The sequence below is a fragment of the Solanum stenotomum genome, chromosome 9 (assembly GCF_019186545.1).
Source record: "Solanum stenotomum isolate F172 chromosome 9, ASM1918654v1, whole genome shotgun sequence".
NCBI classification, from domain to species: Eukaryota; Viridiplantae; Streptophyta; class Magnoliopsida; order Solanales; family Solanaceae; genus Solanum; species Solanum stenotomum.
The window spans coordinates 25125792-25145503 of NC_064290.1; the positions used below are offsets into that span (position 1 = coordinate 25125792).

Consider the following 19712-nt stretch of genomic DNA (forward strand, 5'->3'; position numbering starts at 1 on the left):
ATAGCCTGATGTCAGCTTCTACGGCATAAGCTTTAGATCTATCAACGAATAATAAACATTTCATAAGAAAAGAATAATTTGGAGTTTCAATCTAACAGAAAGGTATAGGTTCAATTTTTCACAGTCATTTCAATCTTTTTCTTCCTATTCTAAGAAAGAAAAATACTGAAAAATCCGTCAATAAATGACGAATTCCATTATACAGATGATAGGATAGGGCTAAGGTAGTAATCTCGACGGAGATTAGGATGAGCTTTGATGAATGAAAGAAGAATTGGTAGAAATTCTCATAGGTGAAGCAAATCAAACCTATTTTCAGACAAAGAAGATAAAAAAAGAAAACTATAATGGCTAGGAAAGCTCCGGAGATTCTATGGGAAATTAAAAACGTAGAAGTAAGCTGTGGCTTATAAATAGGAAGATGAGGAGATAGGGGGCGAAGGATATTCAGAAAGATTTATGTTAATTCGCTCTGCGAGCAAAGCGGTATACCGAAAAAGAGAAGCGACTACCTTACTCAAGCAATTCTTCTTATTCTTCTTCTTTCTTAGTTGAAGTTCCTATATTGGTTTTTTCTTTCTTTATTGAATGTTATAACTCCTAATTCTTTGGTAGCGGACCTCTTTGATAGTTCGACCATTATCCCCCGTCTAACTCAACTATTCGACTGTACGGCTATTCTGATTGCGAGTCGAAAGGAATGGAATAAGAGTGAAGTGGGATCACGAACGGTCTTAAGTGAGTTTGAACGACTTCTTTATTAAAAGAAATATCCTTCCCTGCGCTCACTCTTCCAAGACTTTTGCTCGTAGGTCAGTCTATTCAAGTTTTTCTTGCAAATCCTCTCTCTTCCGCTTTCTTAGGAATGTCAAGCCTGTCTATTTATGAATCCTCTGTTCATGAATTGGATGTGCGATGAGAACCCTTCCTTGATGAGGATTATTAAAATTATTCTTTTTTAATGAAAAAGATCGAGATTCTAAGCTCGATGTAGGAAATGGAGGTTCTGGAGACAAGCTACCTTAGTCATGTAGCTCGTTTAGAGCAATAAGGAATTCGTTCTAATAAATAAATATATCGAGTGAGGGATATAGAAGCTAAGGCAAGAAATCAGTACACGAATCCCTTCCTCTAGAAGGAGTGAACCCGACCACTTCACGCTGAAGTTCATACTCATACTGATCTACGAACCACCCTTCTCATTGATTTGTCCTTCCTGACCTGTCTTAATCCTTTTAACGATCGTTTAGGTAGCCTCTTTAGGGCTCCCAAAAAGGTAACTTGGCCTGATACCTACTCACTCGCCTGGCCCACTCGTATCCATCATATATAATATGCCGGACTATCGAGGGAAATCCACCTCTTAGATAAAGTCTTCGATTGCCTAAAGATGGCACAGAAAGACAAAAAGAGCAAAATCGATATAAGATAAGACAGGATGTCAAATTTATCCCAATTTCGCTTTCTACCACTCCATGGAAGTAAGACTAGCAACTATTATAGGGCCCTCCTCTTATTAGGCCAACTACTAAGACTGGCTCGCCGAGATCGACAGGAAAGACAACTAAAACTCAAACTACAGGAAAGAGAGAAAAAAAGGGGAACTAGATGAGCTTACTACTCCAACTGTAACTGGATCGAAAAGAGAGTGGACTGAGCATCTTTCCAATTTCAAAGATCTATCAAAGCCCATTTGAAATGAAGACCCCTGCTCTGCTTTCAAACTTTCCAACTGCATGTGAGTAAACTCCTACTCGCTTTAGGGCAGTCTAACCCACAGGCTGCTAGCACCAGCTTGCTGGCAGAACGAAAGACTTGAAAAGGATAGCTGGAAACTGGCATTTCCACTAGATATATCTCAATGGCTGCAAGGGCTTACCTTGGCGCTCCAACTGTTAGAACCCCAACTGACAAGGGAACTCAAGTGGAAGACCTTAACACTTCTACTGCCCGAAAGCCTTATCATTGGAAGGAAACTCCACGATTAGCAGTGAATAGGATCAATCTTCCATATTTTTCTCTTCGGCATAACTGGTAAGCAGTATACTACAGCAATAGACCAGTCCACTAACAGCGGTATACAGTAAGTCAGTATAGGTCAGTATAGGAAGGGCATGCGAAATAGACAACTACTTACTATGCTAGGGTAGACGTTTTTTCATCTTCCCTTTATTTTACTTTACCCTAGTGGAAATTCATTTTTCAAAGTTACTAGGTAATTAGTGAAGAGGTTTATAAAAGTGACAAGCTTGGTGGAAAGCTCTTATCTTAGGAGGAAAAGCTAAGTATGCCCGAGTAGTCTTGATATTGGTTGGTTTGAGGTTTCGTTAGTTTTATACTAACAAGCAAGCTTCGGCGACCGCTCGACCTAGCGCGTTAGCCCCAGTACTATAGGGAAGGCCTATGCGAAGAAAAGGCCTGCCCATCATCAAAGCAAGCCCAAGTCCATGCAAGAAGGCCCTCCAGATCTGTCCAAATTCAAAGCCCGTCAAAGGCATATGAAATCATACAAAGGATCCGAGCCCATCCAAATGATGTTCAGCGGGATAAACCCAAGTAGCTCTGGCCCATGATCCAAGAGACCCGAAACAAGTTAATCGTGCTATCCTTACCTTCTAACCAATCGACCAATCATGCTATCCTTACCTTTCAACCAACCCCCTCGATTCAGTTTCTGCAGCAGTATATAATCTCGGACCCGATGGATGCCTACAGAAAAATGGGTTTTCCAGCAGTGATGGCAAAAATCCACGAAATAATGTTCTTTCTCCTTTTTGTGTTCTTTCTAAATGGAGCTACCCGAGGGAAAGCTCAGCTTTCTACTATGCTGTAAAAGGGAGCCGCTTTCTTCCCCCCCAAAATACCAGTTCCGCCATCCAGGCCTAGTAAGAAGCATAATTCTGTTCCAAAGCTTTGTTTCATTCCAGCATCAGTAGTCTATGGTTCGAAGCGCCGTGATCCATCCGGCACGAATTCTCTCCATAACTAGTATAGTGGAGGTCTTACTTGTATTGCAATAATGAAAAATTATACGAACACAAATAATGAACCGACCAGCCCACTTTTATTTGTGGGTTCATTTCAGAATGTTTTTTTGTTTTGAATAAAGAAGCGCGTGAACTTTTAGTGTAAGGCAGGTGTTTTTCTTGGTGGATGGATGGGATAAATGCCTATATTGCTTTAAAATGTTATTGTTATGTTGATGTTATATTAAAGAATGAAATTTAAAAAAGTTGCTTAGTCCCATTCTTTAGAATTTTCTTTCTCATACTGTGTAAACGAACTTAAAGTCTGAATTGTGTACTGTACTCAACAGGAAGTGTCACTGCCACCCCCGATGTCGATCTGCAGTATTAGTTTGAGAAAGTCATTTGGTTTTAACCTAGAGAGATTGGTTTACCTGTATCATGCAAATGTCCAACACTTAGGTGCTTTCTAAGATCATTCTATATGAGAGATGTATGACATGTGTGGATAATGACTGACTTGCAGGGTATGCAATATCTTCAGTACAAAAGGTTAGACATAAAAAGAGAAATGAGCTTAGCACAACACGGGATAAAAACCTAATCCTAAAAGGAGAAAACCCATCACTGAACAATAATAGGAATAGAAGAAATGGGTTCAGACCAACTGACAGAACTCTCTATGAGTTGGGCTACATAAAAGATCTTTTTCTACTAAAATGGATGTAGGCATAACTAAAGCCCAATGCAGGTTGAACTCTATGGAATCTAAGCCTCACTACCCTTACCCTCTTAGAGGGTTACAAGGAATTTTTGACTGGCCCTATATAGATTCAGCTTAGGGGTTTATGAGAGATTGATTGATGGACCTAAGCTAAACAACTAAGATTGAACCTAAACCAAAACCTATAGACTGAATTAGGAGAGACAAGGTTTAATTCAAGACCAGGAAAGCAAGTTGTATCGAATCCCAATGCCAAGCAAAGCCCTAGACTACAAGTGAAGAAATTGGGTTCAACTAAGCCCTTGACCCAAGATTAGGTGGAGCCTTAACCTGACACAAGAGGGGCCCTGTAGGATAGTGGGCTTAGTCAGCCCAACATAGGTTGTTAACCAAAAAGGAGAAGTCCCCTAAAGCGGTTGAGGGGTAGGAAGAAGATGCATTGGCTGATAACATAACCATCGCCCTTCCTCGGTCCGTCCCCATAGCAAGCTTCCTATTGGCTTCTCACCCCGGACTGAGACTCGCTCTTCTCGTCCAGAAGAATAGTTGTCTTCCTGGTTAACTAGTCATTGGTCTTTGGCACCAAATAAAGTCGAGAAGGTTGGGACACAAGGTGGTTGTCGCTCAAGAAACTGTGGAAGCAAACTCTGTGAAAAAGTCATGTGCATCAAAGAAATGGAAAGGCTCTCCCTCTCTATCTTGAACCTAGCTCTGCCCAGTTTGGATAAACAAAGTGTGCAATGCATGGAGTGAGATCACTTCCATACCCTTTTTAATTTATCTAGTGAACATAGGCTTCGAGTGCGTACCAGGAAAGACTATGACTGAGTCAAGTGGACACCCGCTAATCCGCGCTTCCATTCGTTACCTGAAGCCAAGCCATTGACGAGCCTCGAAGGACCTTTCAAGCCTTCCCGCTTTGATTCGTTTGCTTTCCCTTTCTCACTCTGAAAGAAAGAAGAAAGCCTTGCTTTGTCTTCTTCCTTCTTCGCTAATTGAAAGCTAGACTCACACGTCTGCTTATGAAGATTATGGCTTCCTCACTTGTTTGATTTGAAATGGAACGATGCTTCACACATGTAATTGGAGTCTGTTTCGGGGCTTACAGAAGCTCATGCAAAGAAGATTTATAGGAAAGAAGTTCCCCATCTCTCTTAGGCCTTCTATCTCTTGAAAAATATTGTATTCTTATGTTTGAGATCGCCTCTGTGTGATTCATCCTAAGTAGCTAACCGAAAAGGAACTGACTGAAAGGACTGATAAGAGAAGAGGCTCTAACTGTTTAAAGGTAAAGGAAAGGAAGCCCGCTGCGCCCCTTGATAAAGGAAGGCTCATACAAAGAGTCGACTAGGCCTTGTAGAAGCGAAGATCGATATCCGTCCCATTCGGCGAAGCAATCTTTGACCCTCTTGGCTGCGTTGTGCTTAGATGCACTAGTCTTCCACACGCCAGCGATGAGATGAAAACTGCCCCTATTCGGCGGTTCTTGTACCACCACAATGGCATAGCATCGAAAGAGTGACCGGAACCTGTCCCTGACCAGCTCGTAAGTAGCATCCCCCTGCTGGTCGGCACAACGGGGCGTCAAAAGCAAGTCTTTTTGATTGCCCCGTTGACCTTTTGTAAAAGCAACTTGGGTCGGAGGCTGGTTGTAAAGTAAAGAAGGGTGGTGCACTTTTGAATTCGATTCATTTTGATAGAAAGAAGAGCCAGAATTGGTCCTGGGTCATATCATTTTTCAACTGGCCGCTGCTAAATCTGGTCTAGCACTACAATGTCTCCATTGTGCGGCGCTATGAAAGAGAAAAAGAATTCTGCCTCGCTAGCCTTTTCACCTCTTCTCTTCCGTCGGTCATGTACTAAGCCATCAGAATAGGGATGGTGCCAAGAAAGGCAGTTTAATCTATATCTGTAGAACGAACAAAGCAAAGATATTCAAATAAAGAATTTGTGAGGGAATGACTATTCATATATTTAATTTTAATCCAGGCAAGAAAAAGTTTATGGAAAGATGTTGTATATGTCGCAGCCTTTTTAAATAAAATGAACGAAGGCCCAAGGGCTTTTATCCATCAAACATGATTGAAAGGGGATGACACCAATCTGATGATTGGAAAAATCCTTAATATCATAAATCATAATATCATAAAGGAAAGGTCTTTTTCTTAAAAGCTTCAGTAATAGCAAAAGCAGCCTATCTGGAATGGCCTACTCCTTACTCAAGCAAAGCTGTATGAAACTGCATCGAGGAAGTTAAGACAATCCCTCTATTTTCATCTTGAAAGATTTGGAAAAATAGAACATGCTCTACCCCTTCCTTCGATTGCGTTCATTTTTGGCCCGATCAGGCTTCATCTTCTTATCAGGATAGCCCTTTAGCTTGCTTTCTTGGGACTAGCCTTGAATACAAGCCATTTTCTCATCGCATCAAGAGGGCTTTCAAAGAGAGCTGCTCCAAGCCTCTATAATCGAGTGATGGTGGAATGACCAATCCAATTCCCTCAAGCTGGCTTTCTCCAAGGGAAGTTTTGTCCTGTCCGCTAGGACTGAGCTATTCGTTTCACTAACGCACACCTTTCGGTGCTTGTTCACTCATTTATTCCATTTGTTGGGGAATTCTCACTCCTATTTTGTTTAGAAGGTGATAATTCCTATCAGAAAGAAGATCAGGTGTGCGATAACTATACTAGCTTTGTGGCGTCTTTCATCAAAGAAATGACTCTTTTCACTATGTTCAACTCCTTCGGTGTAGGTTTTAAAGACAGGATAGCGAGGCATGAAAGCTTTCTGCTATGCTTATGCTATTATAGGATATAGGAGAGTGAATGTAAATACACAACTTCCACCCTCTTGGCTGTAGTTTGAGCTTGTATATGTGAGAAATTTACAAGAAAAAAATGAGATTTCAAAAAGAATTCAAATCAACAATTTTTCTGCACAAAACAGGGAAAGAGAATGAACTAGAACAAAGAGGATTTTTTTCATTAATAGCCGTTACATGGGAATACATCAAATAGGAAGCTCACACACACATAGACCAGCCTCACAACTAAACACAACATTACAAAGTGAACAACTGAAGCATTGAAGACAACTAGTGATACATGCAAACACAACAAAGACACTTAGCATAGGAGTAGATCTCCACTAAACAAAGAAAAAGAAGAAACACACTACTTTGCGTCTACAGACACTTATTTAAATCTTCTTAAACTCCAAAGAGTCGACTGACTCTTAGTTGTTTCCGCCGCGGATGCGAAAAGCCATCCTAACAATAAGGTCTTCCCTGTCTTGGGAAAGGGTCCTCCCCTCTTCTTCCAGGGTTTGAATTTGGTTAAGGAGCTGTTGAATGCGTTGTTCCACCAGCTACGGAAAAATAGCAGGCACATGCTCTAAAAAAGCATGAAACGTTTGCTGATGTTCGCACCTTTCATTTTCAACATTTAGAATTCTTTGATTAATTTGAGAAAGTCTTTCAGTGGTAGCTAGATCCATATCTCCCTTTGCTTTGCCAAATAGAGAAAGAAGCTTCTATTTATAGGCGTTGGAGGCCCTTAACCCTTTCTTATTATTAGTAAGATAGGGTGTCTTGGTTCCGTAACATGGTTCAAACCTGACTTTTCATGAATATGGAACCCCATCCACTAGATTTAAGTGCGCTAAATAATTGTCCTTTCATCGTACACATTTGAGTACTCAAGGCCCCCTTATTTTTGGCGGGTATCGCCACGTGGCTTAATCCTGGATCACTCCTTAAGAAATAGGACACAATAATATAGCGCACATCAGAGAAGAGAGTACCCCCTTTATTATAAGACAGGCCCCCACGTCCTTTCTTAAGAGATAGAGCAATCGTCACTCGACAGCTCAAAACTGACCAGTACAAAACCATGTGATCTCTCCTCATTTACGTACCCCACTGGCACTAGCCTAACGCCCTGCCTACTCGTCTTTAACTGGCTTATTTGTACCCAGCTACATGATGGAAGTCCCCTCGGCCAATCGTCACTCGACAACTCAAAGCTGACCGGTACAACCCGCGTGCTTGCCTACTCATCTTTCACCGGCCTATTTGTACCCAGCTACAATCTCTTCCCTTATAAAAGAAAAAAGGGCCCATGGACAATCCTCAATCGACAGCAACTCCGTCCTAGCGAAGTAAAGTCTTTGCCCCAATCGGTTGATTGATTTGATCAGACACTTGCTCTTCCCTACTTTTGACAGAAGAATAAGAGCACAAGTTATCCCTAGTAGTATACTACAATATCTCTATATCTCTTAGAAAGTACAAATGAGTTTGATAAAATAAATAGCGATAAGCTTATTGCATTTAAAATTGAGAAAATAGTTAAAGCTTACCAGTCCTATACGGATATAGTGTGCAATAAAAAAAACCAATGAAGAATTTTACCCCTCTTTCCAGAAGAACTTGAAATATTATTGATTATTTTGATACTTTCAGAAGATTTGCAACTAAAAAGTATGCCCTTTATTGTGTTCATTATTAAAGGAATATAGTTTCTAAAAATGCAAAAAATGGTATCAGTATCAGGAACACTCTATAGGATATAATCCCTGCTCGCCATGAATTTAACCAACGCAATTTGGCTCTCTCCTAGATGAGAGATCAGAGTTACCAGGTTTGGCGCGGTGTGCTGTGTGAAAGAAAGAGTCTTTCTTTCTAGGGTTTATATTCTACTATAATGAATGAACAAATCTCTATGATGATGTATAGATCAGGTAATCCAATTTTGATGGCCAGGCTCCGTTATTCTTGCAGGTGTTATCAAACTGATTCCAGATATGATATCTTCTTTGGTCAATTTTATGATGTTCTAGTCCATGATGATTATTCTGTTAAGGGAATAAATATATCCAATATTTATAAATACCAAAATACTATAGTGGATTTATTGCGTAAATCGCAAGTTTACGAGTACGATAGTGACAGATTAATCGAATTACAAAAAAATATTGAAGAGCTAGCATATCCATATGATGATATACAGAATATGTATCAGGCTTCACCATTGTTAATTAATCTTTTGATTAAGGGGGATGAACCATCTGCTAAAGATTACCTTAAGGCTAGTAATAAACTCACTTCCGATGAGCAGGAATGTTTAAACCGCTTTCATCAGTATACATTGGAAGGTATAATAGTTTATATATTCGGCTACTTCTTCAATAGTGTTAATGAGAGCCCTGCCGTTAGATTTCCACCGAGGTCGGGGTTTTTTGAAGACAAATCCATCATTGAAGGGCTAGAGGCCAGATCGCTCACTCAATAATTTCTTCTTCTCGAGTGAAGTAGCTTACTCTTGCTCTGTGCGCTAGGGAGTAAGACTATGCTTAGTTCTCATTTATGATGTTTGCGCTGTGTGAGTTCTAGCTAGGAAGCAAGCGCCGTAAAGGGTTGACAGGGCAGTTCGGCTGGTAAAAAAGGAGATGGTACCGAAGCGGGAGGCTCGTAGACGCTACTAGTTTAATGACTAGTCTAATATCTTTTCTCTACGTGAACTTTTTCTTATGTAAACCCGGTGTGTTATCTAAGTCTTTTAACTAGTCCAATGGAAATCTCTTCTATTGCAGCAAAAGTAGAAAAAAAAAGTGTACTCGCACTGGAGCCTGCTTGCCTAAAATGAAAATCCTTACTAGCCAAAGTAAGGGACTTTCTTACTGGAGCATACATAACGGACAAGGACTTATAAGAATATTCTTAGCCTGTTATTCAAGAATCTCTTCTCAGAATGGATGATGAATGGAAGCGAGATTGGATTGACGTATAGAAACTACAACTACAGATTTGATCCCTTTCTCTTAGGGAATCTCGACTAGACGAGGGAGATATAAAGGTAACATTGACGCTTCAAAAAAGAAAGTCATTGCATAAGTAATGAATGAGCAAATTTCTTATTAGAAGCCTATTTGACTTGACAGGTCTCATTTACCGGGGGTTCCCACAGAGAAGTCTTACTCTGGCTTGACATAAGCGTTTAATATTGACAATGTTGGACACACTGGTGGAATTGCGTAATAAGGCTTTTAACTAGCTTAGTGAATCGATTTAAACTAGTAAATATAGTATTTTTTGTTGGCAGTGAGTAAATCTTTGATTCAGAGGGTGGAAGATGTTATGAATATGAAGTGGGCTCTTGGCTTAGGTTCACACTTTCTTTTATATTTCCTCAAAAAGTCGTTTACAGTCTTATGTGAGTCCCTATTTATGGTAGGTAACAGACCCTTGCTATTGCGATTATCATCCCTAATCAGAAAGAGTTTTTGTTTGCGCGGGTTTACCTAGTTAAACATAGCTCTAACCCATTCCGCTATCATGCTTTTATTGAATTCTGCTTTCAGCAGCCATCCTCCCTGATGTGGCTTTTCCTAGAAGTGAGAACACTGCTGCCCGACCAAGGAAATAAAGGGAAGATTCAAAGGGTTATGAATTCCATTGAGTTAGCCCTACTTGATCGAATCAGCCAGCCTCTTCCGTTCCGCCTGCGACCCCTTTAGAATTCAAAATCCGCTGGAATTGATGTTCTTGAACGTAGATTGGGAAGTGCGAGAGAGTAGCCCCTGTTCTAACCAAATTTCCCTCTTTCGCTGTTAAGCAAGTCCCCATTCTATTCGACTTGCTTTCTTAGAAGCTTCTCAAGAGATACTCTCTCTGTGTATTGAAATCTGATAGAATCTTTTTCCTGCTTATGCCCGGGTCGGGCAAGTGTAATCTGTCTTTCTGGAACTGCTGTCATAATGAATTCTTTTATTGAAAAGAACCCTTTCAAGATAAGTCAATATATAAGCAAGTTGCTCGAGCAGTAGGTTGAAGCTTGGAACCCTTATGGGTATGGAACCTTTTCAAATACTGGATCTTGTGCTAGTAGTTCATGGTTGTCTTCAAAGCGGGCCACAACACTTCTCTTATTGAAATAGGAGAATTCATGAACTAACCTGCTGAAAGGCCTGATATCTACTATTGAAGTAAAAGATCCTACGAGAGCATTTCTGTCTTCAGACGTGGTATAAGACTTCTGTTTCACGCAGGATTGGGAGTAAGTCAATCGATGGCTAAGAGAAATCCTTTAAAGAAGTCCCAGTCCGGCCCTATTTACTCTATAGGTAAGACTTTCATGAATAGCATACTCGCACACACATACCCTCACAAACCAACTCGCTTGCTTCGACCCTCACCCCGATCCATAGCCCTTTGAGCAAAAATCCCTTGTAGAAGGAATCCCACTTCAATTTCACCTCCCTAACCCCTATCTTAAAGGGAAGATGGTTGGTTATCTCCTGAAGGAATTCAAACCTAGGGAGATAGAACTCTTTCCAGAAGAGATAAGGCATTAGGCAATTTTTTCTGTCATCGATTGACTCCTATTCCCACTTCTTGGGAGTGAAAGCCACTTGATTGTAAAGAGAGGAGCGGCTGTGAAACGACGATTCCCCCCTTTCCATTGAAGTAGGGAGGGCCTCCTTCCCCACCATTCCGGCCTATTATTGATATGTATTTTACCGATGCTGAAGATAGCTTGCTTACTAAGCCGCCCACTTGAGAAGCTAGTCGCCAGGAAAGAAGTGAGGAGGAAGCGAAGCTGTCTGCGAAGCTTTGCTTCTCCCTCTGTAGTCGTAATACTCGGCTTGTCGCTACTTTGATTCAAAAGGTAACCGACGGTTCCCGACTTTCTCCGCTTTCCGCAACCGTAACCAACTGTCATTCCGATTACTTCATCTATAAACCTTTTTGTTAATTTCAAAATAGCGATACGCTCTAAAAAAGTAAAGGAGAAGCTTCCATTCTAGAAGTGGTAGCTTCCCGCCTCCCTCGGGGTGAGAAGTTTCCTTCCCTTTTCTAAAATGCCTGAGGGGTCTGCTCATCAAACGTACAAAATGGACCGCAGTTTGGGTGACCCTCTTCTTCCCATTCGGGTTGGGTCGACCCAGAAGTACAGTAAGAAGGAAACCACTGGAGAGTCGTCTTTGCCCAAGTGTGAACTGCAGACGACTGACTTTGGAAGCGGAACACGAACCTATTTTTGCTATTCCAGATTCTTATTGAGCGTAGCGAAATCAAGGTTGATGATAAAGTCAACGAAGTTTCCATGGTGTTCTACCTTTGCGTAGTCTTGGTCCACAGTGGATAGCTCCGCACCTAAGCCTCCTTAGACTCAGCTGAAGTGTAAGGTGTAAGTGAAGAAAATAGAAGTCAAGCCTTACCTAAGCCTTAGCCTAGTCTATATCCACAGCTGACGCAACTTCGTACCGACACCTCACTACTACTTTCATTTTTCAATTAATTAACGGCTAAGCGATTTCATAACCTGAGCTTTCCTTAACCAGCTGACCTTACTTCGTAACCTTAGCCTCCCTTTCTTTATAGTTTTCTAGTTCGACTAACTGACTTCGTAACCTCAACCTACTTTTTTGCTTACTGTAGCATAGGCCTTCGCCACTTCAAACGGGTGCTTCGCCCCTTTTTTTTTTTTAATTCGAAATAGCGGGGTCTTACTTATTATGGGGGGATGAAAGACAAATAAAGGGATCAGGGGGCTTTATGATTGGAGAAAGAGAAGGGGCGTGGTTGTTTTGTCACTAGGTCAGTGGGGGAACCCGTAGGAAGGGGGGACGACCCACTGAATTCGCATAAAAAATCGCTAACATGAACCCAAACGAAATATTGAATTGCGTATATAAAGAAAATGAACCACTTCTATTCTCAGAGTTGAGGTATATGAAGAATGAATTTTTGGTCCCTTTCGTACAGTGGTTAGGACATCTTCTTTTCATGTCGAAGACACGAGTTCGATTTCCGTAAGGGATAGGTACTCATTCCCGGCTACTTTCAGTTAGTGTTCATTGCTGAGTGATCGCTCGCTATCTGACTGGAAAAGATGGTCCGGAAGCTTCCTCTCTCCCAGCAAGCAAGATGAGATCACCATTTCTCTCAGTAATGGACTTCCTTTACTTCGTAACCTTAGCCTTAGATGTCCTTTCATATATTCTCGAACCTCCGACAGACAGAATCTCCATGAATGCATTCTTTCTCTCCTCTCCTCAGCCATACATCCCTTTTTTGCTTTTGGCCCTTTTTGTTAGGCATTGAACCACACCCAACGAAGCGGTGCTGAGTAGTGTCCTCCCCTCCCTAATACCTAAACAGAGTTCCGTCTATGGAGGCTAAAGCTTAAACCATGGCAGTAAGTAGTAAGTTGGCCTAGTCTCTCGCCCAGCCTGCGCCTTCTTTAGTGGCCAAGTTGAAGCCTTCAACGTTGGCCTACCACCATTTTTTTTCAAGGTTGAGCTTGTTCAATTGAAGCTAATGCTATGCTGCCCTTCCCTTGTTCAAGAGAAAGCAGGGACTTTCTTTTAGCTACCGGCCCAAACAAAAAAGATTAGCCTCTTGATCGATTGATTGATTGGATCGAAGTACGAAGGGGTTGATTGAAGTCTGAGATCAGCACAAGACTAAGGCCGATAAACTAGCTGCTGCAGGATTGGATGCCTATCTATCTCACCACGCTCCCCTCCTCCTATAAAGGCCGGCGGAAGGAATGCTTTGCTCATCTTTCTTACGGCTCATTACCGCAGTGCTCGTTCACCCCTTCTGCTTCTTCCATTAAAAAAAAAGGTAGTCTTTCCTTGGTCAATAGTGTCTTGAAGTGAAGCTAAGGCATTATTGAAGGAAAGAAATGGCGGGTCGGTCAATTGCATTAGGTAGGAGATGCAGGACCTGTCTTGACCGCAAGTGCATTCGCTATTTGATTCCATCCTAAATCTCACCAATTCAAAAGTGTGTATCTCTTCTTTAAGTTTAAGTGACAAGGGGGGTGACAAAGGGTATACTTTCTTCTCTATGTCGCCGTCTCATCAATGAGCGTAGATTAATAGCCAAGCCTACCCTTTTGTGCTTGTCAATCTGTATCCCATTCTTCAGGTATAGTTTTTTTTTTATCACAGATCGACAGGTGATCCGTTCTTTCTCCCCTCTTTCGTCATAAGGCGTGGTCTAACTCTGAGAAAAGAAATTCCTGTGTTTAGGTCCCTACTAAGCAGAATTCATAAACTATGCAAAGGCTCTTTGAAGTTTGAAGACTTTTTCAAAAGTTTTTAGAAAAAACAGAAAAAACAATCCTCAACGCCCTTACGAGGTAGTGATGAGTTAAACTACTCGTGTTGGCATGGAAGTCAGCCCGTTAAACTGATTCCATTCTGCTACTAGGGTTCCAAACCTTCTCCTGAGCTCTAGAATTTAGAAATACCTTTTCAACTCAAGAAATGCTAAAGCTATTTAGAGTTGGTATTTCTAACTAAGTCGGAAGGAGGGCTTTGGGCAAAGAGCAACTCTCAAGTACTTTACTTCAGTCCCAGTACTGAAAGACGTGACTTCAGGAGTGGATTTCGGAAGGAAAGACTTCGTTTACTTCCTGCAAATTGCTTATGTAAGAACTAGTAGAAAGAAAGGGGAGTTCCGCCACTTGACTGTAAGAAAAGGAATTTGAAAAAAAAGAAAAGTAATTTCGTATATAAAGATATGGGTTTCTGGGCTTAGATCGAAATGGAATCCCCAAAAATCGGGGCTGGAGTATTAGACTTGTTCTGCTTCGATAGAGGCACTATAATCGTAAGTAAAATAACAATTATTCGGCCGATTGCTCTTATCCTTCCTTCACTGACACAAAAGAGAGAGATCACTCCCCAAGCCAAGGATGAGTGCCAAAGAGAAGATGCGCAAGCTAGTCTATCAGAAAGAGAAAGCGAGGGAGTGAGATTTTAGGTTTCATTAGGGTAGACTGAAGACCAAGCCAATCTCAAAACAAAAAAGAAAACTTGTTGCAACTACGAATGTGAACAAATGCTTTCTCATTAGACTATTTTAACCGATTGTTTATGTCGACCCTACGCTACGATTCTTCTTCTCTTATGAAATTTCTAGTTAGATGAAAACTGCTCTACTGCATGACCAAGTGATCTTTCCCTTTTATGAAAGCCGGTATCTCACTTTGAAAAGAGAGTCTCAACGTGGTGGTGTACACCTAGCTCCATAGCTGGGCTAGTCACTAGCTAGAGGGTGACCGATCTACCGGACCAGAGGCAGCCGAGAATGTTATGTAAATAGGACCAAGGAGGATCCTATCCTAAAGGAGAAGGAGGAGGAGTAGGAGCTAGCTTTAGGGGCGGAATCGAACGATTACGAGATAAATAATGTGACAAAGGAGAGCACTTAGACAATTCACTTTGAGTACAGGGAAGTCTACTGGTAGGAATTCCTCAGGGAGTATTATGGTTTTTCACCGATGGGGTGGATCGAAGCGATTGCAGCGAAGAATTGATCTGAAACGAAGCACTTCATCTATAGGCATTGTAGAAAGGATAGAATGTGCGCCTAATCATTCTTCTCGAATCGCTCTAGTACGATGGGCCGGGAGGGGGGTCCGCCAGAGAAAATGCAACACGATAGAAGAGTTCGCTCCGCCGCGTAAGATCCTCGAATCAAAATCAACCACGACTACCATCTGCGGTCCATTTTCATTTTCTTCCCTGCTCGGGAAGGGGGATCAAAGAAAGGTAGCTTGCTTCTCTCCTGGACGGATGGTGACTTATGTAGTGGTCGGCCTTTCTACCAGAATCCCTTCTTGGTCGAAGAGCCCTTTTTTTACTAATAAGGACGCAGGAAGCAAGAAAACTTGCGCGAAGGACGTGTTCTTCTCTGCCCTCTCCTCTCCAAAGGCCAAGGGAGAGACTGCATCCCTTTCCCTTGGTAGCTCTTTTGGTTTCCCAAGGATAGCGGTAGCTGGGGCAAAGCCCGCTTTCTTCGCTCCGCGAATGAGAGAGAATGTCAGAGGAAAAAACACATTCTCTCTTTGCGAGATCCGAAAGTGGAGAACGCATAGCATTCTATGGGTACTTAGGTTCAAACGTAAAACAGCGCTCTCTTGGCAGATTTTTAGGCGGCAAGAGACTTTGGGGCTTGTTGGAGCTTCTGAGCGTAACGAATCGAAGCTGAAGACGGATCAAGGTAGCTTGCCTGCCAAGTCGATAGGCGAAGGGCTGAAGGATGGAACGCGCAAAGTAGATCGTGCACCAGTCGTGTGATCCGTTGGTCATAAGCAATGTTTTGCGCGAAGCAACCCAGATAGAAAAAGGCCCCCTTTATGTTAGGGGAGCACTAAAATGCAACTTCGATCGAATGCGGGTATCAAATCCCGCCACTGAGATGTCTAGCGGATTCCTGGGCCTTGACGAATGGCCGACCACCTTTTACATTAGAAGAGCAAAAGGCCTAGGGCATAGCAGGATGAACCAATGTGAATTAATGTAAGATTCGTTGCCCGAACACGATTGGTGCTGACCAAACTAGGTGCTACCGTGGTAGCAAGAGAGGCCAGGCAATGAAAATTGGGAGGTTGTCACTGAGCATTCCTAGTCACGCGGGAAAATAGGTCAAATGGCAAGGCAAGGCCATACATCCATTTGGCTCCTCGCGGAGTATAGCTCACATCCAAACAACTGATTGGGGAACAGGGCAACACCCATGAAGCTCAAGCGGAAAGGGAAGGCCTACCAAGCTGTATGCCCATGGGTGCAGGATTCTTCAAAAAAGCGCGGGCTGACTCGGAGACCTGGGACCCTAGCTTAGTAATGAATGAAGGGAAGCTCTTCGAGCTTTCTCCACCAGCGGCTTATGTAGTGGTCGGCCTTATAAAGCTCGCTAAGCCTCACTTCCCTCTCCTTTTCACCGGTTAAGTGGAAAATAGTCGTCAGCATTCTATAAGCGACTTGACCGAGTCTACAAAGCTTTGCTTTTCTTGTAGTCGGCCCGTAATGCCTCCCTTCATTTGCTTGCCTCCTTTCAGCTTAGAATGCCTAATGCCTATTATTTAGTGCTAGAAGCTAACCGCCATATGCTCACCCTTCGGATTTCGCTTCCAGCGCAAGAGGCCAAGCATTCTGCCAGACGTCCCGGCCTGGGAGCGCCGTTCGCCTTTGGTATTTCAGTAGATCTTCTAAAATAAAAAGCGCTACTTCAGCCTTAACCACAACTACATTACACAAGCCTCGCTGATACCTACCTATAAAGTAAAATTCTAATAAAAAAGTACCTGTGACAGCGACTTTCTAGGTTTATGGATTCAGTCAGCTAAACTCTATCAAACTCCTCAATCAATATCAACAAGATGTCGTGACCGCTTAGGTTTGGTTTACTTTGGTTTGAATGTAAACTAAAATAAGCGGTGCTTATTCAAACAAAGGGAGCCGAAGGTTGCCTTGTTTGGTAGTACGAAAGTAGTTCTACTATTAAGATGCTTAATATTAATAATAAATATATAGTGTTGTAGCTGTAGAACAGAATGACGTTCGCCCTTACTTTGACTTTCTGAGAAGGACTTAAGTAGCTAAGTTTCCAAAGGCGAACACCCCCCTATCCTTTATAGTATAGTCGTAAATGGCTTCTCATAAAAGTAAGGAAGAAGGCATTCAAAAGGCCGACCACTACCACTATCTCATAGGCATTCTGGTGGTAAAACCGACGACTACACGGCTCTATACCAAGTCATGAGCGATAGCGAAGCCAAGCCGCCGTCTATAGGCGAAGGGACGAAAGCCCAACGATGGCCTATGCTACAGTAAGCAAAAAAGTAGGTTGTGGTTATGAAGTCACATAGCCGTATACTATACAAACGGAAAGGCATCGGTATGGAGTCACGTCAGTTGTGGATATAGACTAGGCTATAAGGAGAAGGAGGAGTAGGAGGAGTCAGTTTTCTTTGAAGATCGAGGAATGTAGTGTCGGACAATTATGCTATTCGGAAGAAGTCTTCTACAGAAGAAAAGTCTGTTACGAGTAAGTGGAGAGGAAAGATCTCTAGAGATTCTTATCGCATTCCATTCCAGTGGCTCAACTAGTAACCAATGGCGAAAACTCAAAAATCCATGGTTTCCTGGTAGAACCCTATTTCACCCAAGTTGTTTCGGAACCGGAAAAAAGAAGTGGTTTTTCACACAGCTTGCTCATAGTGCAGGTCCCACTTGTATATCTTATTTGGCCAAAGAAGCATCGGACAGGTTGGAGTTCTTACCTTCTTGGGACTCCATGGACCAAGATCTGCTTTTATTATATGGTTAATACCGATCTACTTTAGTAGATCATATGGATGTAGAGAAAGCAACTAATTTGGATGAAATAGAAACATCTCTTTTCCATTTCTATTTACCCAGTTCATATCTTTGTTTCGTGTGTTCCTGGGAGGAATTTGTTCTCGGAATACCACCTAAATAACTACGGCCAAACAGTCAAATAGGTCGGGAAGAAAGAGTCTGAGGTCGGGTCGGACGACATACATCTTGGTTGGTTCCACCACTTCTAGAGATTGGACATATATAAAATCTTTCTTCTAAAAAAGGGATTCTTATATATATATTTTTAAAATAGCTGCAAGACAAAACCCGAAAGTCCTTCTTTTATTGTTGTTCCTCCCAGATACATGGCTTACATACCCGGCTCAACATTCTTGGAAAACAATCGAATCGAGGGTTCGGGAGCCTATAAGTGGAACGTTTGCTATGCTATAAGGATTGTGCACCTACCCGAATTGGCTTCGCTATCGCTCCCGTGTAGGGGTCAGTCTATCCCAAAAAATGGGTCCTCCTATCTGAAAGGGATTCTGAAGCGAGCGAGTTCCCTATTCCGTATCTCGGCCATCTTATCTACAAGGGCGGCTTCATCCGTTTCTGGTTTGCATGTCTTTCATTCTGAATTGCCTCATTTGACTCGTGTATGCTTGCGTTTAGATAGGTTAGATACTTCTTATATTAGTAGAATTATTGTAAAAGAGTAGTAAGGGAGTGAAACCCCAATCTAATCTTACACGTGCGAGGACATTCCTCTGAATAAAGTCCATTGCATCCCACAATAATCGACGGGCAGCCCTCGTACATTTAGCATAAACCGCTGAAAACTCGAAAGTCTGTCCACTCTGAGTGGGCAGAGCCTTATTACCTTATTAATAGGAGGGATGCAAGGAATTGATGCTATGAATGCCATAGCAGGTGAATCAGAATAAGCCCTAGCCCAGCTATTGATTGGAAAGTCTTATCATCATCTATATAAAACATTTATCTATAGGTTTTTCACTTTTCATTCATTGAATGACTTGATTCCCAAAGGATGAAGGAAAACTTCTAGTGTACCCAGTTGCAGGTCATACACTATATCTTGCACACGAGATAGAAAAGTAAGAGTTCGGAGAGTTGTCTAACAACCTTCCCAGTTCCCACTTCGGTTTCAAGAGAAAGGAAGGGGCAGATCAGAAAGTGCGTGCTGGCCGGTTCGATACTATACTCCTTGCTTTTAGAGCTGGAAAGAGCGAGTGGAATAAACGAAAGGAGTTGAACGAAAAGATACGTATATCTTCGAGCTTGAAGTGAACGAACGAAATACTTAAAGTGAGTCTAACTAGTATAACGAATAAGACAACGAGTACTACAACTCCCTACTCTCAATGGACTACTTATAGGATGATAGGGAAAAGCTGCGTTCAATTTAAGAGAGATTGACCAAAATCAAAGGGGGGGATAGAGCAAGGGCTCCATGCTCTAGGGATGGGCTATTATACATAATACGGATAGGCGTATAGCCTTTTTCTTTTTACGATCCTATCGTTTCTGCTTCAGCCTAATATTCTGATTCGGCTTTAGATGCTTCGTCTGTATCTTCACATTATTCAAATGATCCTGAAGCAGACCTTTCCTTTGTGTTTGTTGTAGCTCGCCCTTACTTAGCTTCCTTCCCTGAGCTAACCTCCCCTACCACGTTTCTATATGCCATTAGGAGAAGTCAGTCTGTGCAATCCACAATCATGAACCCGGCTCTGCACTAAAGAAAGTTGTGTCTATATTCACTTTCATTCAGAACAAGCAACGGCTGAGCTACCGCGGAAGCCTGTGTGAACAAGCACCGAATGGTGTGAACAAACACCGGCCGACTTCTTGCCGGTGTGCGTTAGTGAAGCTAATAGTTC

General features: G+C 42.1%; 3 pseudogenes; all 3 read left to right on the forward strand.

Annotated features, from left to right (window-relative positions):
* The first annotated feature begins 2569 nt into the window (after window positions 1-2569).
* On the forward strand, window positions 2570-2989 carry LOC125877392 (uncharacterized mitochondrial protein AtMg00170/AtMg00620-like; annotated as a pseudogene).
* Window positions 2990-14895: 11906 nt separating this feature from the next.
* On the forward strand, window positions 14896-15786 carry LOC125877721 (60S ribosomal protein L2, mitochondrial-like; annotated as a pseudogene).
* Window positions 15787-17431: 1645 nt separating this feature from the next.
* On the forward strand, window positions 17432-18020 carry LOC125877723 (uncharacterized mitochondrial protein ymf1-like; annotated as a pseudogene).
* Window positions 18021-19712: the final 1692 nt, after the last annotated feature.